Source organism: Mixophyes fleayi, chromosome 4, assembly GCF_038048845.1.
Source record: "Mixophyes fleayi isolate aMixFle1 chromosome 4, aMixFle1.hap1, whole genome shotgun sequence".
Lineage (NCBI taxonomy): Eukaryota > Metazoa > Chordata > Amphibia > Anura > Limnodynastidae > Mixophyes > Mixophyes fleayi.
Window position 1 is genome coordinate 316011772 of NC_134405.1, and position 19368 is coordinate 316031139.

General features: G+C 41.4%; 1 long non-coding RNA gene across 1 annotated transcript; it reads right to left on the reverse strand.

Annotated features, from left to right (window-relative positions):
- Positions 1-2192: 2192 nt before the first annotated feature.
- Positions 2193-19158, reverse strand: LOC142150185 (uncharacterized). Its single transcript, XR_012691063.1, has 3 exons — positions 19054-19158; positions 5994-6072; positions 2193-3226 (listed from the first exon to the last, which is right to left on the reverse strand). It is a non-coding gene; the product is annotated as an uncharacterized LOC142150185 (long non-coding RNA).
- Positions 19159-19368: the final 210 nt, after the last annotated feature.

The following is a 19368-nucleotide window of genomic DNA, read 5'->3' on the forward strand; positions in this document are numbered from 1 at the left end:
TGGCCATTTTCATTTCTCCCTCCGACAGCCATTGCCCCCACCCCCTGCAGCTATTTTTCCTTACTTCACCCTGCAGATATTTTCATTACCCCCTCTGCATGTATTTTCATTACCTCCCCTGTAGCCATTGACACCCCCCCTGTAGCCATTTTTCCTTACTTCACCCTGCTGATATTTTCATTACCCCCCCTGCATTTAGCCATTTTTCCTTACTCTCCCCTGCAGATATTTGCATTACCCCCTTCTACAGTCATTGTACCCCCTGCAGGTATTTCTTCCCCCCCCCCCACAGACAGTTTTAGTTGTCCCCCCACAGTTATTTCCTTGTCTCTCCTGCAGTCGTTGCCCAGTATTTTTTTGTAATTTTTTAGTCATTGAAACCCCCCCGCAGGTATTTCCTTACCTGCTATTTGCTTGCCGCCTCAGGAAGAAAGACTGCGCAGCTGACTATGCGGATGTGCGTGACGTCATCACGTCACATCGGAAGCGCCGGGAGCGCTGGGCGGGAGGGGAAGCGCCAGTCACAGCTGAGAGGAGCCGGAAGCATCGGGGGCAGGAGGAAGTCGGGAGCTGCCAATCTAGCACATCCAGAAGCGCCGGCCCTGCAAGTCAGCCCAATTGCCTCAGCGTGTCCCCAGTGACACGTGTGTCATAGGTTAGCCATCACGGTCCTAGGCGGAGAGTGGGTGGTACAACGCCAGCCTGTCAGCCATACAAAATGATAAAATACATAGATATACATATCGGGCCTGATTCATTAAGGAACCTAAGCAAGACATTTCTTACTTAAGTCTCCTGGACAAAACCATGTTAAAATGTAAGGGGTGAAAATTAGTTTTCTATTTTGCACATTAGTTAAATACTGTCTGTTTTTTTCATGTAGCACACAAATATCAACATTAAATTTTAGTGCACAAATAAGCTATCAAGTATTTGTGTGCTACATGAAAAAACAGTCAGTATTTAACTTATGTGCAAAATAGAAAACTAATTTTCACCTAGGACTTTTCTGACACAGTGGAGTCTATGTGATTCAGGTATTATGCTGATTGCAGTGATGAACTGATTACTGTAAATGATGACAATTAAGTTCTATTCCATTGGTTGCTAGGGGATGTGACATGGCAGGAGCCAAGTGCTCTTGTGGGCTTGTAGCAATGACTGATATAACTATAATTATGCTGCCGAGTGAGACAGTTGGGTTGAATGAATGGCAACTAAATTGAGTATTTATTTCCACAAAATACGATCATGTAATCTCAATTTATAGTAATTGCTACTAACTAAAGCAGCTACCTTTGCTCTTGTAACAGTATTTAATCTGGAAATTACTAATATTTATAATAAGTAAAAATACTGCTTTAATAATCTCATCAGAATATGGATTAAAACTAATATCACTTTGCTGTGAACACTCATATAAGCAGGGGCAAACGCAGGATTTTGTAGAGGGGGGTTTCCACACCGCGCCACCAGTGGGCGTGGTCAGCATGCATGGCGGCGTGGCTATAATTTTATACAGTGCTTGGCTGCTCTCTAACTCTTCGCATCCCATAATATACATGGGCAATGCTGCATGCACTACTGTTAGTTACACGCACCTCTCCCTTTTCAAGCAGAGCTGTGGGAAGTGGGAGCAGGGTGGGAAAGAACCAGAAATGGATACGGAGAAGGAGCGATTGGTGAGATAAGAAGTGAAGCAGGCAAGGACAGAGCCAGAAAAGCCAAGAGATTGAAGGGATTGCAGCAAGAGGGGGTGGTCGACAGTGTCGAAGGCCGTTAGGTCCAGGAGAATGAGCAGGGAGAATTGGCACTTAGATTTAGCCGAAATGAGGTCATTAGTAACTTTGGCCAGGCGGGTTCAGTGGAATGGAGGGGATGGAAGCCAGATTGGAGAGGGTCAACGAGGGAGCTGTCTGAGAAGTTCCTAGTGAGGCATGTTGAAGTCAAATAATTGGATGAAGTAAATCAAATTGACTAATATTATTTTACCGTGCGATTGCGATCAGTACGCCGTGTGTTATGACGCAATCGCATGAAAAATAAGATACACACACACACACACACACATATACACTTACACATTCACTTGTAATTAGTTCACCTTAAAAATAGTTCCAACACATACTCATTTATAATGAAATGTAGCAGAGTTTATAGTTAAATATTATAATGTTAAATACACTTTAGTGAGATCTAAGGTTTAGGATACAGGAAACATATCATGTCTAGTATCCTTCTAATCCCCAGACCTCCGGTTCAATCGCTTAAAAGAACGCACCTTGCGTATGCAAGATATGGGTTATAGGGAATAAATTATCAGAATGATATTGTGTGTTTAATGCAAATAGACCAGTTTGAACCAACTGAGGTCAGATGAGGTCAGGACAGCAGAGCAGGGGTCTGGAAGCACAACAGGAGGCAAGGAGGTGCAGAGCAAGTGTCCAGAGGCACAACAGGAGGCAAGGAGGTGCAGAGCAGAGGTCCAGAGGCACAGCAGAAGGAAACGAGGTGCAGAGCAGGGGTCCAGAGGCACAACAGGGGTCCAGAGGCAGCAAGGTGCAGAGCAGGGGTCCAGAGGCAGCGAGGTGTAGAGCAGTGGTCCATGGGCAATGAGGAGCAGAACAGGGGTCAAGCAGGAGGCGACGAGAAGCAAAGCAGGGGTCCGGAGGCACTTAGAAGGCGATGGATCTGGTAATGGAGGCCAGGGTGGGGAAGACAAGCGGAGAGTTTAGGGGTTCCAAGAGTCACTGGGGCAGAGGAGCAGGAAGTCCAAGCAGCAGCCTTAAAAGACTGAGAGTTGGGTCAGCGAGTAGGTGGCAGGACCAGGAGCTGGAGACAGGACCAGGAGGCATGAGGGTGAAAAGTGTGCAAGCCGCGGTCTGGGGTAGCTGGCGGTCGGGGATGGAACAGCAGGCAGTCGACAGGAGCAGGAATCAGACATCAGCAGGCATCCAACAACAGGGAACAGGAAGGGATCCAGAGTCTGCAGGGCTGGCAGTAGAAATAGGGGAGACCGGAGAGGGGGACCCAAGCCACGGCCTAAAATAGAGGCAGCCTCTGGGGATTGGGTCAGCAGGAGGAAGCACCCCCATGAGGGGTGGCCGAGTTCACAAGCCATTAGCAGCAAGTATCAGCAGCAGAAGCAGGAATATCCATAGGTGAAATGCGGGTCCAAGAAGATCCAAGCTGGGCTCCAACGTAGAGCAGGCAGGACACATCTGTCCTGTTCAGAAGCAGGAAGTTAATATACTCACATTACAAAATTCATAATAAAAACGAACAGCATTATACACAATGTCAGTGAAAAAGAGGTCCCCACCAGATGGTTATAGGTAAGAAGCATCCACAAATAGCAAACAACTCTCACTTGGAATGGTGCCGTTATTGTAGGCTTCACACGGAACAATTTGCACTCCCCATTGTATATGAAAACCCCTATTGGCACACTGGCATTTCAACTCTGGCAGAGGTCTTACTCATCACCTTGAGATGAAAAGCGTCGGTGTGTCTGGTGGTTAAACAGAGGATATGTTAATTGTCAGTTAGCTGGTTTCTCTGCCAATCCTTGTTAGCAGGATAATTGCTCATTATGATTAAAATGTATAAAGGGGCAAAATATTGAACAAAGGAAATCTCATTACATGAAGAAATCTAATATTCCCATTTATAGTTGTGGTGTTTATACAATCTGTAATAAGATTTGTTTTTATAACCTTTATTACTGAATGGTATGATTATACGGTACTGCCTGATAGCTCTATTAGTATGATTATGCAACAATAATTATGAAATACAGTAGATCTTATCTATTGGTATGAAAAGAACATTTCAAACATTTGATACTTGGGTGTGTGTGTGTGTGGTTTCAAGATAGTATCAGTGAATATTGTGCAAAATGTGATTTGTGAAACATCTAAACATAACTGTCCTTTTGATATGGTATCTCTATATACAATATACTTTTTTTGTACCTCAAAAATAGAACAATTTTTTTACTGTCCTATAATGCAGTGGAAAAACATTCCTATAAAGCCACATTTATCACAAACTTTTGGAAAACTAAGAAAATTGGCTCTACTGTGTCAAAATGAATCCAGGTTGAAATCTATATTTAAGCTCGTAAGAATCAGCGTTCAGAGTTGTTAAATCCATTATGTTTCCTGTTTGGCGATTTTTGAGATGTAGCTACCTTCTTTTCATTCTTTTTTTTCCTGTTTTAATATCTGTAAAAGTAATTTGCGAAAGATAATTTTTATTTACAGCCAGAAAGTGGTAGATGTAAGAAACTAGACCATTTCTAATATTTCTCACATGGTCTAATTCTATTTTAGTTTTCAGTTTCCATTTGTTCGATCTATGTATGAAGGCAACGGGTACACTGGATTAGGTAGACAACGCCTTCATGGTCACATGAGATGTATTACACTGTTGCATAACTTTTTTTAGTTGAAAATGAGGCTTGATGCTTTGTCCCCTCTGTTCATACACCTTTTACACCTACTACAGTAAGAAAAAACTTATTTATCGTTATCCAACCATGTTTTATTAGACTTTGTTTTTTGAGTGCTTTGTTCTTTGGTGGTTTGGTGGTGCCTACTTGTATCCCACCATTAGTTTTTAGGAAGGATCTCCTTCATCGTGTTATCTTTCAAGAGTATAGGCCAGTGTTAGTTGAGAATACAATCAGTACACTCAGTACAGCTTCTAAATTGGGCGATGAATACAATTTCTCCTTTTTTGTTTTTGTTTTTGTTCAGTTGCTATTTGTTGTTATATGTCAGTAAAGTAAAGATCTACCTAGTTTAATTACATCCTCATATTCTTTGTTTATTAGGTTTACGTAGTGTTTGCATTCTATCATTTTATCCACTATAGCATGTCCTTGCTCCAAGTGTTTGTTCAAAGAATATGAGAATTATTTTGAATTCTGCATATATACTTATATATTTTTGAATTCTACTCATCTACGCAGATTTATTGTAATTTTGTGTGCGGATTTTGTTTCTATATCCCAAAAATTCTAAATTTACTTGTTTCTCCTGTGCACTCCATGTTGCTACTATTGTGGCTGATATATTCTAATATCTTCTTGTATTGTATGTATTATTCACATACAAAATGGCTTTTTTAGTGTGGGTTATTGCTCTATATTCTAACTTCTTTCCATTTTGCCATAAATTAGCCATAAATTATCAAAATTTGGGGCAACATTATTGCCCGTTGCAGTGCCCTGTGGCTGATTATTAAACTTGTTTTCATTCCAAAATAAGTTATGGTCCAATTTACATTTTTACTATCAGCCAGGAATTCTATCTCGGTAGCAGCATTTCTATGCTACATTCTCACACATAGACGACATAGAAATCCTCTATTTACTACCTTTTTAGCTGCTCAATGACATTCTTAACTGTTACAACTCTGTCTGTTGTTTGTACCTAGCAGCAGTGCCTCATACCACCAGAGGTGCTGCAGTTCTGTTCCTGAACTCTTCTACTTGCCTAAAGGAGTTAATCTCCTTGCATAATGCCTGATTAGAACTGCACCTGTGTCACTGCTTTTAGTACCTGTCTCTAGCTGTGCTCTGTGCAGTTCATCCGTTTGTTCCTGGCTGCTGCTAACCTGCTCCTGTGCTATTTGGTATATACCTGCTGGACTGAACTTCTGTGTATGACTGTACCTTAGACCTTGCCTGCTTGCCTGAGACCCCGAATCGTTTGACTGTACCTTGGACCACGCTGTTTTGCCTGTTGCCCTAACCTTTTGGACAGACTTATGGACCTTGCTAATTTGCTTGATTTCTGCCTGGCTATTTGGATTTGTTTGTCTGATCCCTGCTTTATCCCTGGACTCTGTCTGCTTTCCTGGACAGCCTTGTGCCTTCTGTACTGGGGTAAAACTTATAATACCTGTTCCTGCCATTTTTACTATACAGTCTCCTTAGGAACCTGTTCTTATCAGTGGATCTGAGTAATCTTTGTTTGTGTATTTACCTGAATAAAGACACTTTGCTTTACACTTCTGTTGCTCTTCGTGAATACACTGGGATTCATAACATTAACATCCTGTTTTCTAAGAGAATGCGAAATGGAAGAGTTATTCTAAAATCCAGAAGCAAGAATTAAACCTAAAATAATTAAAGAAAACTTTTGCTCCCATAGGGAAAACATTAAAGAAATATAAATAAGGGGATAGAAAGGAAAAGAGTAAAAATGCAACCACAAGCAGATATGGGGACTACAGAAACTCAATTCTAAGAAAACAAAACAAAACAAAACATGATTTTAGAAACTGGAGAAATACCAGCCAAATACCAGAAATTTTTTGCTACAGCATAAACATATACATCCAAGATGTATAGTAGTTTACCAAAATATATTAACACCACTGACAAAGCAACAGTTTTTCAGACAAAACAAAATATTATCACTTATTCAGCCAAACTCGGACACCCAGTTCCACTTTCACCAAAAAAATAAATAAATGCAATGTAAATTTATTTTTTTTAAAAAAGAAAATAATAAAAAATAAAAAAATAAAATAAAAGGTATCCTGTCGTTAGAATAAGAATAAATGCTTTATTTAAAAAATAAAGTACACTTACACCCGAGATCTTTATTAAATAGGCTTCCCCATGCAAAGCTTTTTGCGACGAGTATCTCGGCAAAACTGTCCGCCATTGGGGCTAACACAGCAGTAAACTCTTGATAGGGAAAACAGGTGTTTTGATAAAGCAAAAGATATAGATTCTGAGCGCATGAAACATAGATGTGGAGGTGAAAGATGTTTAATTCGAATATAATAAAACATACATAAACGTGTTCCGGCCGGAACAACTAATAAATCAAATGTATAAACCAAAGCATCAATCTACAAATCAAAAAATGGCCATGATGACTTGCAGTGGTATCAGAGATGGGTGAGGTATGGAAGATCGGTGCTGACTACACCGACAACCGCGTCATCTGGAGTCCGGCTGGCTGCTTCCACGAGGAGGATCCATCGCGACTCTTCACTGAAGCGACTTCAATCAATCCCGAAGACAGAAGACGCCGGCTGCACTGGATGACGTCACTGACCTCGCCGACGCTGTTCACGCTGCTCTTAAGGGGGTAATGTAACTATGGGGCCATGTACAATGTACTTTACAAAGGGTTGTACATTTACATGGCCCCACACTTCTGGAATTTTTGATTTACCTCAATACAAACTATCTCAATCTCAAGTTTACTGTTTAGATCAGCGAAGAAAGGGTTGAATTTCTGGACCTTGATATTTCCAATGTGGAGAATCCGTTCCAGACAAAAACATTTCTCAAACCAGTAGACTGCAATTCCTTTATTCTGGCCTCAAGCAATCATCTTAGAAGATGGCTTACCAATATTCCAAAGGGGCAGTTTACCCTGATTAAGCGTAACTGCACCAACCTCACCCTTTATGATGACCAATCTAGAACCCTAAGGGAAAGATTCTTAGAAAGGCATGAAAGTCTCTCAACACCAAACTTGTTAAATGCTGTATTCCCACAGATAGAAAGGGTCAGCAAGAAACCGGGCTATAGAAAAAAGCGAGGGCTTCTACTTTTGCATTAGATGCCAAGCCTGAAAACTCACTAAACAAAGTGGAACAAAATCCATCACGAGCTTCCATTCGAATATCACAGGGGAGTCCCATAAGATCAAAGGCAAAATAAAGTGTGACAGTACAGGGGTTGTGTATTTGTTAGAATTCCCATGTGGGCGACAATATGTTAAACGCACAATCCGAAAATTACATGTAAGAATTTCAGAACACTTGTAAAAACAAATCAGAAAGCAATAGTGTGTCTGCCCACTTCCTGAAGTGCCATAATCACGATCCATCAACTATCAAATTCTTGGGGATCTATAGAACATAAACCATGGAGAGGGGGAGACTTTGTTGCACTCATTTCAAAGGAGGAGGCCAGGTGGATTTACAACCTTAAAACCCTGACCCCCCAGAGGATTAAATGTAGACTTTGATTTAGGTTATTTCTTGAACTCTTAGGACATCCTTGTTATCACACAGACACCTCCTACCTCTATCATCCAATCCAGAGATATTCCATTCCTGTAACGCTATACAATACCCTCCCTGGGGTACACAAAATATATATCCATTTTTCCTATGAACCAGCATATATATATATATATATGTGTATATATGTGGGCAGCACAGTGGCCTAGTGGTTAGAACTTCTGCCTCACAGCACTGGGGTCATAAGTTCGATTCCCGACCATGGCTTTATCTGTGTGGAGTTTGTATGTTCTCCCTGTGTTTGCATAGGTTTCCTCTGGGTGCTCTGGTTTCCTCCCACACTCCAAAAACATACTGGTAGGTTAATTGACTGCTAACAAATTGACCCTAGTCTCTCCCTGTCTGTCTGTCTGTCTGTCTGTGTGTGTGAGTGTGTGTCTATATTAGGGAATTTAGACTGTAAGCTCCAATGGGGCAGGGACTGATGTGAATGAGTTCTCTCTACAGCGCTGCAGAATTAGTGGCACTATATAAATAAATGATGATGATATATATATATTGTGGCAAGAGCCCGCTACTGGTGAAGCACACGCGTACAACTTTTTCCTTTTTATGGTTCTTTATTGTCAGAATGGTAATAATTGTTTGACACCGTATACTTGCACAGCAAATTATGGAGACCCTAAACGCTTACTATACATAGTCCAGCTCTCTGTCAAGATCAGCCAGCTATCCCAGCGTTGATCTCCCTAAACAATAAAACAAGCAGGGTTTTATACCTGACACTCCTCCCACAGGCCTAGCTTGATGGACAGGTGACACACCCACCTTCTCTTTAAAAAGGACACGCCCATCCCTGGCTCTGTTTAGACTTTCAGATACACCCTGTCTGTTTGCTGAGAGGGAGCAGCTTTTTAAATCTTGTAAGTAAACCAACTTTTACTACACACATGTTTTTACCTGGTTTAATCTCCACCTAGGTACATAACTGTGCCAATGTTTTACTCTACTTCCCTGCTTTCTCTGCATATTGCCAGCTAAATGCCTCCTTTTGTTACAATATATATATATATATATATATATATATATATTCGTTTTATTTATTTTATTTTTATTTTTTTCTCGTTACAGCATCTTCTCGACCTCTTTTCTCACATCCACCCGTCTGGCTTCTGGAATACGATACGGCGTCTGCTTGACAATGACTCCTGGCGCAGTGACAATGTCGTGTTCGATTAAGGTAGTGCGCCCAGGAATGGAAGAGAAGACATCTCTGTTCCGGGAAATCATTTCTTCAGTCTGTTGTCTCTGCTGAATGGACAAGGCTGGCTCTATGGGCACTTCAGACTTTTCAATGGCAGTACTCACTACCTGAGGAGAGGTTTCCTCATCATGCCAGGGTTTAAGGAGATTCACATGATATATTTGCTCCTCCCTTTTCCTACCTAACTGGCGGACTCTGTAATTGACAGGACCGACAGCCTCTAGAACTTCATATGGACCCTGCCAATGGGCGAAAAGTTTGCTTTCCTGGGTAGGAGCCAGGACTAGGACCTTGTCCCCAGGCTTGAAAGATCGAACAACAGCACTTTTGTCATAACTTTTCTTCTGTCGTTCCTGAGCCTCTTTTACATGTTGCTGCACAATGGGCCCTATCTTTCCTAGCCTCTCATACATTTGGGACACAAATTGTACCAGATTTGGCTCCCTGGGACCTTGCTGCTCCCAGCCTTCTTTTAACATATCTAAGATACCCCTGGGCTGTCTCCCAGACAATAACTCAAAGGGACTAAACCCTGTTGAAGCTTGAGGTACCTCACAGATGGCAAACATCAAATAGGGAATAAGAGTGGCCCAATCTTTTTCTCTTGAGCCACTGCTTTCCTGAGCATGTGCTTTAATGTGCGGTTAAAGCGTTCCACCAAGCCATCTGTTTGTGGATGGTATACAGAAGTGTGAAGCGCCGTAACCCCTAGCAACTGACACATGTCCTTCATCAGTTTAGACATGAATGGAGTACCCTGGTCTGTGAGAATTTCTTTGGGTATTCCCAAGCGTGTAAACATCAATACAAGTTATTTAGCTATGGTGCTGGACTTTATGTTTCGCAGGCTAATTGCCTCTGGATACCTGATTGCCTAGTCAAGCACCACTAGTATATATTGGTGCCCACGTGCTGATTTTTCCAGTGGCCCCACAAGGTCCATAGCTATCCGTTCAAAGGGAACTTGTACTATTGGAATTGGAATGAGAGGTGCCCTGTACATGGGTTTGGGACAGGTTCTCTGACAAATGGGACAGGACCGGCAATACTTTTTTACTGCCATGTGTACACCGGGCCAATAAAACCTAAGCAGAACTCGTTCCCGTGTTTTAACCTCCCCTAGGTGTCCCCCACAGACATGTGTATGTGCTGCTTTTAACACTAGGGGTACATGGACCTGAGGAACCATTAATTGTTCTACTTTTTCCCCCTGTACAGTAGCAACTCTATACAAGAAATTATTTTTAACAATAAAATATGGTATACCTTCTGCAGGCTGGGCGGCTTTCGCTACCCCATTTACCTCAGTCACACTTTTAAAGGCATGTTCCAAAGTGGCATCATTAAGTTGGTCTCGAGCAAAGTCCTGCAGAGGAAACAAAATTGGTATTGCGGACCAGTCCGTATCCTCACTGACAGGTGGGGTGGGCTCATCTGCGACATCATCGACCAATGCTAGTTTGGACTGTCCATGTTTCCCCACAGGTGGATGCTTTTGTGGAACACCTGCAGTGACTCCCAGGATGGCATTCCGGTTTGGCGGTTCCAAAAGATCGATGTCCAGATGCTGTGGATTCTTAGGCGGTTCCTTTAAGACCGGGCTTCCGACCGTTGCATCAGTTGCCAGCATGTCCGGCCGGATCCGCTCATCGAGGACATCATTAAACAGCGGGAAGTCTCGCCCCAAAATGAGTGGATATGGGAGTTTAGGTGCTATGGCAGCTACCACCATAACAGTTTTGTCTTTGAGTGTGACTGGTAGTATTGTTCTTTCATACTCCTCTGTGGTGCCATGTATGCAAAGAACCTTCACTTTGGGCAACCGAGAAGTTATGGTTTCGGGTAAGGCAGAGCTAGAAACCAATGAGAGTTCACTCCCTGAGTCAACCAAGGCCAGAACAAGGTTTTGGTTGATTAGCACAGTCACCCGGAACAAGCAAGGCCTTCCTGATGTGGGACTCATGGTAAAACAGCTTGGAAATGCAGGCCCAATATGTGCCACAGAACAGTCCATGGGTTCCTGTAGTTTAGGACACTCTGCCTTAAAGTGGCCTGGCTCACCACATTCAAAACACTTCAGATTAGACAGCTTTGCACCTGGCCCTCTGTCCGTGGCAGTTTTGCCATTGGGCCCTGTGGCAAGGATTGTCAAACCTGGCTTTTGGCGTGGCAGCGACTTTGGCACAAATACAGGTTCTTTAGTCATTAGCTGTAGCGCACAAAACCTTTCTACCACGGTGGCAAGCTCTTCATAAGTTTGTGGGTCTGATTGCAGAACCCACCTTTGCAAATCGCGGTTCAGCCCCCGGATGCAGTGATCTATCGCCAGAACTTCAATGATCCGAGAAGGCGAATTCTCCTCAGGCTGCAGCCACTTCTTTAAGATTTTAGAAAGCTCAGCCACTTGCGCTCTGACCGGTTTTTCTTTATTATAGCGCCATTGGTGATAGCGCTGGGCTCGGCCTGGCCCGGAAACTCCAATGCGAGCCAATATCTCAGACTTTAGGCACGAATAATCAGAGGCCCGTTCCTCATCTAGATCCATATAAGCTCGCTGAGCTTCACCAGTCAGATATGGCGCCAGTCTCTCAGCCCAATCTTTAGGAGGCCATTTTGCCCTTTTTGCAAGTCTCTCAAAGGACACAAGATATGCTTCTACGTCATCAGCTGGTGACATTTTCTGGAGAACAGGACCAGGTGGTTCATTTCTGTCATGACTCACCTGGCTTAACTCTTCTCTTAAGAGCCTTGTGTTTTCCACCTGTGCCTCGGCGACTTGTAGCATCTGAGCTTGCTGCTGTTGCTGCGCAGCGGCCACATTCATGAGGGTTCTCAGTACTTCCTCCATGTTGACGTCTGCACGGGTTGGGTAGCGGAAACTTGCTTCCCGGAGTATCTTTATTGTCAGAATGGTAATAATGTTTTGACACCGTATACTTGCACAGCAATTATGGAGACCCTAAACGCTTACTATACATAGTCCAGCTCTCTGTCTAGATCAGCCAGCTAGCCCAGCGTTGATCTCCCTGAACAATAAAACAAGCAGGGTTTTATACCTGACACTCCTCCCACAGACCTAGCTTGATGGACAGGTGACACACCCACCTTCTCTTTAAAAAGGACACGCCCATCCCTGGCTCTGTTTAGACTTTCAGATACACCCTGTCTGTTTGCTGAGAGGAAGCAGCTTTTTAAATCTTGTAAGTAAACCAACTTTTACTACACACATGTTTTTACCTGGTTTAATCTCCACCTAGGTACATAACTGTGCCAATGTTTTACTCTACTTCCCTGCTTTCTCTGCATATTGCCAGCTAAATGCCTCCTTTTGTTGCAATATATATATATATATATATATATATATATATATTTATTCGTTTTATTTATTTTATTTTTATTTTTTTCTCGTTACAGCTATCTTTGCATCTGTTTATTTATTTTTGTTCAATATATGAGTAACTATCAGTCTAATGACATAAGCAACTTGATTACCAGTAATGGATCCCATAATAAGTGACTTCATTTTCTCAAAGTATGGTTTTGAACTCGTATTTGAACTGCTATTTGCTTGGCACTAGCTGCCTTACTCTAACATTCACCTGGTTAATCATCCACCAATTACCAGCACCTGCGAACAGAGGCTGGAACCTAGAATACCGGCAGGATGACTAGTATGACTTTAATAATCCCTGAGGAAGCCGAATGTTATTTATCACGGGCGAAACGCGTTGAAATATAATCTTTAATTCACTTTACTGCATATCTACAAAGATCTTTACACCTGCAGGGCTCTTGCTCATTCATATCTAACATGCTAGTGTTATTCATACCCACGTCTAACTGATCGCGGTAGCAGCACTGGTTCAGTCGGTGTTTGCATGAATGGAGCATGCATGCGCCACCTCATAACTACATTCTGACTACGGGACTATGGGCGTTATCACCAACCACCCACCAATAGGGGAGAAAATGTGAGTTTAACTTTAGGTTATTGGAATTTCCATGGTCCTGTATTTGTCTGGACAGCTCTGCGATTGACACCATATTCTTACATACCAGCTGAGACACTGGTCAATTATACCCATTATCTTGGACATCGACTTTACCATTGGACTTTATTCTATGCAATGTCAGATCTACAAAATTCATTTGGAATTATAAGTTCCTTCTCACAGTATATCTCTAATACCACTGCAAGTCATCATGGCCATTTTTTGATTTGTAGATTGATGCTTCGGTTTATACATTTGATTTCTACCTATGTTGGTTGTTCCGGCCGGAACACATTTATGCATGTTTTATTATATATGAATTAAACATCATTCATTTCCAAATCTATATTTCATGCGCCCAGAACCTATATCTTTTGCTTTACCAATATTTCAAGGAGGGCGGGGATTCCCCTCTGTGTACATTTAGTTTCTCTCTTGTGGCTGCACCTACACTCGTAAGGAAGCGCGGCTTGTCCCACTTTATTTTCTTGGTCACATTTAAAACAGGTGTTTTCACCATAGAAATATGTTTTCTCCCTATAGTAAACAGGCTCCATTATGTCAAGGATGTGAAAGTAGAGCAACAAAGAATTTACTCCCAGACGTCTGCTACAACTATGTATGGAGGAAACAGAACTGATCCCCTAATTAATGCAGCGAAGACTCAAAAGTCCTTGTAAACTGAGTGGGTAGTTTTGGAGCTGTAACACTTGGCACATTCATACAAGAGAAACTTTGATATCCCTGCCACTTTCAGATACAGCAAATAAGGAATTATCACCCCTAGGACTTGGAACCCACATTTACAGTTCATAGAAAGTTTTGATAACTAGCACTGTCACTATAATGGGTTTCTAAGAAATGTTCCATTGTATGTGCCATTCCAGAGTTCCTAGGAGATTTTATTGCCGTAATAATGCCTTATCACCACAAGTACATAAAAATATATCTCCGGTGCAATTGAGCAATGTTGACTTGGAGCAGGACCAGTCCCCGCAGTTGTGTGCATTGCCTGAGTGGCAATAACAGAACAAATATTGTAGTGATGCAAGTATCGCTGGTCACCCTTTATAGGGGGGAGCTGTAAAATTCTTATCACTGGCTAAATCACTGATAGGGATCATATATCTAGTTTAGAATTAAACCCACATGTATCGTACCATCCCTAGTTTTGCAACTAGGTTTTTCACCATTTTATTTTATAAAGTGGAATGATTTAAAATTGAAGACTCCTTAGCTGAGCGTGCGTAACGGGCTGGTTTAGGGTGTGTATTTTTCCATACACTGTCTATATAAATGTAGTCATACTTTTACATGATGAAGGGCAAGGATTGTAAGTAACTCTACTTAGGTGGCATAGAAACACTTGCCAAGCACAGAATAAGACAAAAAGAGAAAAATCAATACATATTTAGTGACAGCTGCAGGAGGGCGTGTGCAAATGGAAACAACCTAAAGTTAGAAAGGACCTATAAGTTTTGAAAGATATTTAAATGAAGTATACTAAAATATGAACACATTAAGAAGGGCTAATTTGTCAACTATGGCATACTTGCCTACCCCTGGAAACTTGTTTCCGGGAGAGGGGGCGTGACTGGAGGGTGGGAGGGGGCGGGACGGGGCTAATCGCGTCATTTTGGCCCCGCCCCTCGCGAAACCGTCATTTCCGTCGCGGGGGGCAGGGCCAAAATGTCGCAAATGGCCTCGCCCCGCCCCCTCCCACCCCCCCAAAATGACGTGATTCACAGAGAATCGCGTCAAATGACGCGATTCTCTGTGAATTACGGGACGCGGGAGAAATTACTTTCCGGGAGAGTTGGCAAGTATGAACTATGGGCCAGAGGCAGATGTGTTCTTAGCGGGGGGGGTTCCACTTACATGAAAACCACTACACCAGAGGCTAGTACCTACTATAATCATACATCGCAACATTTGAAAATTGGTTCCCAGGGAGTAAGGTGCGATTCAGTTTGGTTAGAAATGTCTTAGTGTTTGGCACACCTTGTATATTTATGAGCCGGAAGTCTAAGGCCTAGTGCAAATACTTTGTTTTGCTGTAAAAAGCAAAGATGGTATGAATTGCACATACATAAACAATCTATAAACAAAGCTCAATCTGACAGTAATTCATAATAGAATAAAATAAAAAATAAAAAATAAAAAGTAAAAAATAAGATATAAAAAATAAAAATAAAAAATAAAAAATTAGAAGAATAAAATACTTAAAACTATAACACTTATAAACAATGGCATCAAGTTATTATTAAATAGTAAACACTGCATTAGTTTTTATTATATACTCACTGTAATCACATAAAATTTTTAATTTTCTAATAATTCACTCATTATTATTTGGTAATACTTACCTCCTATTCACGGATTTTTTCATATGTAATTTAATAATATAAATGAGGGCAAAATAGATTAACTAATCTACAATAACTCACACTAGGATACCTAAGGTAATTAGATATATTCTTTATATACAAAAATAAAAAAATAAAAAAACTATTATTATGAACATTTATATAAATGTTGATAAAATGGTAATATTCAAGAAATTTTAATAAACGAAAAAACTAAACAATTTTTAGTATACTACTAGCCAAACCATGACCTGTCAAATATGGGAATTTAATTAATCCTAAAAAGCACAGTTAAAATCATTTGATATAAACAAAAGATATCTCCAACTACTCCAGAATAATGAACTATGGCAATTGTAGCTATATGACTATGGAGTAACACTCCCAACACTCGAATTGCTGTCACCATATAAACAATAAGCAACTAAAAACAATGTAAACAAAAGACTGTGATCGCGTTTATAACATAATGCCTAATTTGATAATTGAGTCCTGAGAAAATTTGTGATGATATTAAGGACATAAATAAATAATAGCATGATCACTTACTAGGGAAAGTTTAATCTTTAAATCTATTATAAATGAATGAACTTAACATAGTACGATCTCCGCATTCAGAACGGAGATCTGAATAACAAACATCCCATGGGGCGGGACTTCAAATAGAAACACCAATGATAAATCATAAATTCTACCCACCCCTATATTGATACAATCCGATTGGCTGAAACTCCGGTCACGTGATGGCGGAGATACGCCCTCCAGTGTATTTAAAACATGCCAAAACAGTGCCTCAGCTTGCCTTGGAAGAAGCAGACCTAAGCGAAATGTGCGTCGGCGTCCTCGCTGTCTGCACAAATTATACCTTTTAAACTGGCAGCTTGTATAATATAATGCTCCGATAAAACCAGAATCAGTTCGGAGATATTATTTAGGTAGACAGCAATACACTCCCCGTTTTGCAAGGAGACACTACAGCTTAAATTTAGAAGTTAATATGATAGTGGTCTCGCTACAGTGAAAATCTATTAATTAACTAGTAAACCCTATTATGGAATCAGCTTAATGTGGGAAAATATCTTGTGTTTTGATACACACAGTCATCTAGTAATACACAACTGCAGCTAGTGGTGAAATTATCCCCGTTCTTAAGGAGATACATAGCATAACCTATGATCTAAGTAACAGCAGCTTCATTATAATGAAGACTTGTTAACCGTCCAGTATATACTAATATGGAATTAGCTTAACGTGGGGAGGATACACTGTGTCTTGATATACACAGCATCACCTAGTAATATATAACTGCAGCTAGCGGTGATATTAAGAATCTACCTATAGCATAAGTCCACATATTATGGAGGTTATATGTGCAGACAGCCTTTGTTTTTAGTATATTTTATTATATTTCGCTTATTTTAATACATAACAATAAAAGTTACATTTTAATTAATATCCAATTGGGAATTGGAAGCTTCAGTGCACCTACAATCAACTTCTTTTCTTCTCTGTTTAAAGTAATTCATACTTACCTACTTTTTAAATCTGGGAGATTCCGGAGTACAGATCATGTGACAGAAGGTAGGAGGGGGCGGGACGACGTCGTTACATCACTATAGCGATTAAGCACTGTCCCCCACTATTCAATGCCGTGAATTTCGCCATTTTACAGGGTCTGGGAGGTTTGCCTATTCTTCCGGGAGGCTCCTGAATTTCAGGGAGTCCTTCTGGAAATTCCGGGAGAGTAGGCAAGTATGCAGTAATTTAACATTTTTACAGTTAGATCATACTTGCCGACTTTCTTCAGCTCCCTTCCGGGAGCCAGCCAGTGGAGGGGGGCAGGACGGGCAAAATCGCGTCATTTTGGGATCTAATTCTGCCCACTTCACTAGGAAGTGGGGCCCTTCCTAGTAAAGTGGGCAGAATTCAGGACATTGCCACACTCGCCCGGGAGTCCAGGACACTCTCGCAAAATGCGGGAGTCTCCCGGACATTCCGGGAGAGTTGGCAAGTAGGAGTTAGATACTATGGGCCTGAGTCATTAAGGAGCAGAGGTGGCTGCTTTGAGCGTATCCCGTGCAAAATTGTTACCCGCATGCGCAGAACCGGCTGATTTTTTAGTAAAATAAAGACTTACGCCAGCCTACGTTTTTAAGGTTAATCTAATTAACCCTTGTGCTGCCAGCTTAGTGCTGTTAGTCACAAAAGCAGGGGGTCAAAAAGCGTGTGGTCCCCCTGATTTTCCTATAACCAGCACTAGATTTAGCTAGTCAAGGCTATAGCAGGAGAACCCACAGCAGGAGGTCCCCCTGCCATAATACCAACCAACCCCAGACTGGTCAGCACGGGGCTGGATTCCCTAAGGAGTTGGGGTCCATAAAAAAAAAACAGTGGGCCCCCCTCCCTTGGGATACCCAGCCCTGTGGTGACAGAACTAGGGCTCTTCCCACACCCCTGGGTGGTGGGTGTAGGGTAATAAAGGTGTTATTTTAAATGCAGACACCATTTTGTTTTGTGGAACTACAGGTCCCAGCAAGAACAGGCTGCCATTAACAGTCATGGCATGCTGGTACTCATATTACTACAACCATAGCATACCCATGACAACCAGGGCATGCTAGCACTTGGGGAACCACAAGTGCCAGCAGGCCCTGCTGTTGCATGTAGTGCCACAAAACAAAATTTAAAAAAGGCACAAACCTTGTTCAAAGCACATTATTTTAATTAAAAATACACAAACCCAGTAAAAACTTACCAGTGGGGGACTGGGTCAAAAAATATTGGTTGCAGAAGACAAAAGGGGCCCACCCACAACTATAAGGCTATCATTTACTTTTTATAAGAAATAAATAACATTTTGAAAAAATACATAAGTGGAAAGTGGAAAAAAGGTACAATTAAAATTCTTGTGAAATAAATGTATATTTTTTAGTAATTACCGTGTTCATATATTGTACATATTACTGGCAGAATACAGTAGATACTAAATGTAAATACAGATTGTTATAAGTATAAATGAGGACCCGAATAGGGATGAATGCTCTTAAGCACTGGGCTTGCACAGTGGCCTAGTGGCTAGCATTTCTGCCTCACAGCACTGGGGTCATGAGCTCGATTCCCGACCATGGCCTTATCTGTGTGGAGTTTGTATGTTCTCCCTGTGTTTGCGTGGGTTTCCTCCCACACTCAAAAAACATACTGGTAGGTTAATTGGCTGCTTTCAAAATTGACCCTAGTCTTTCCCTCTCTGTCTGTCTGTCTCCCTCTATATCTGTGTCTGTGTGTGAGTGTGTGTCTATATTAGGGAATTTAGACTGTAAGCGCCAATGGGGCAGGGACTGATGTGAGTTCTCTGTACAGCGCTGCGGAATTAGTGGCGCTATATAAATAAATGATGATGATGATGATGATGCATTTTCACCACGGCAGTTACCTGCAAGGGTTAAGCTCAGGCCTTTGAAGTAACCCACAGGATTCCATGGGGTGGGGTTTAGGATGTCTTATAGGCTTAGGGTCAGGAGGAGTTCACTCTCTTTTCTTCAAGATTTCCCTGGAAAAATAAACACCTGCAATCAGCTAAAGAAAAAATGTATCACTTTACTTTATATGCTCCTTTAAAATGCATAGTGTTGATTCCCCCCCCATATGTAAAACCACCTTTGTGTTAACCTTACACCATACTTAGAAACCATAAATAAAGACACGGACACCGACTTAAGTTTGGAAATAAAAAGGTCCTTTTATTTTG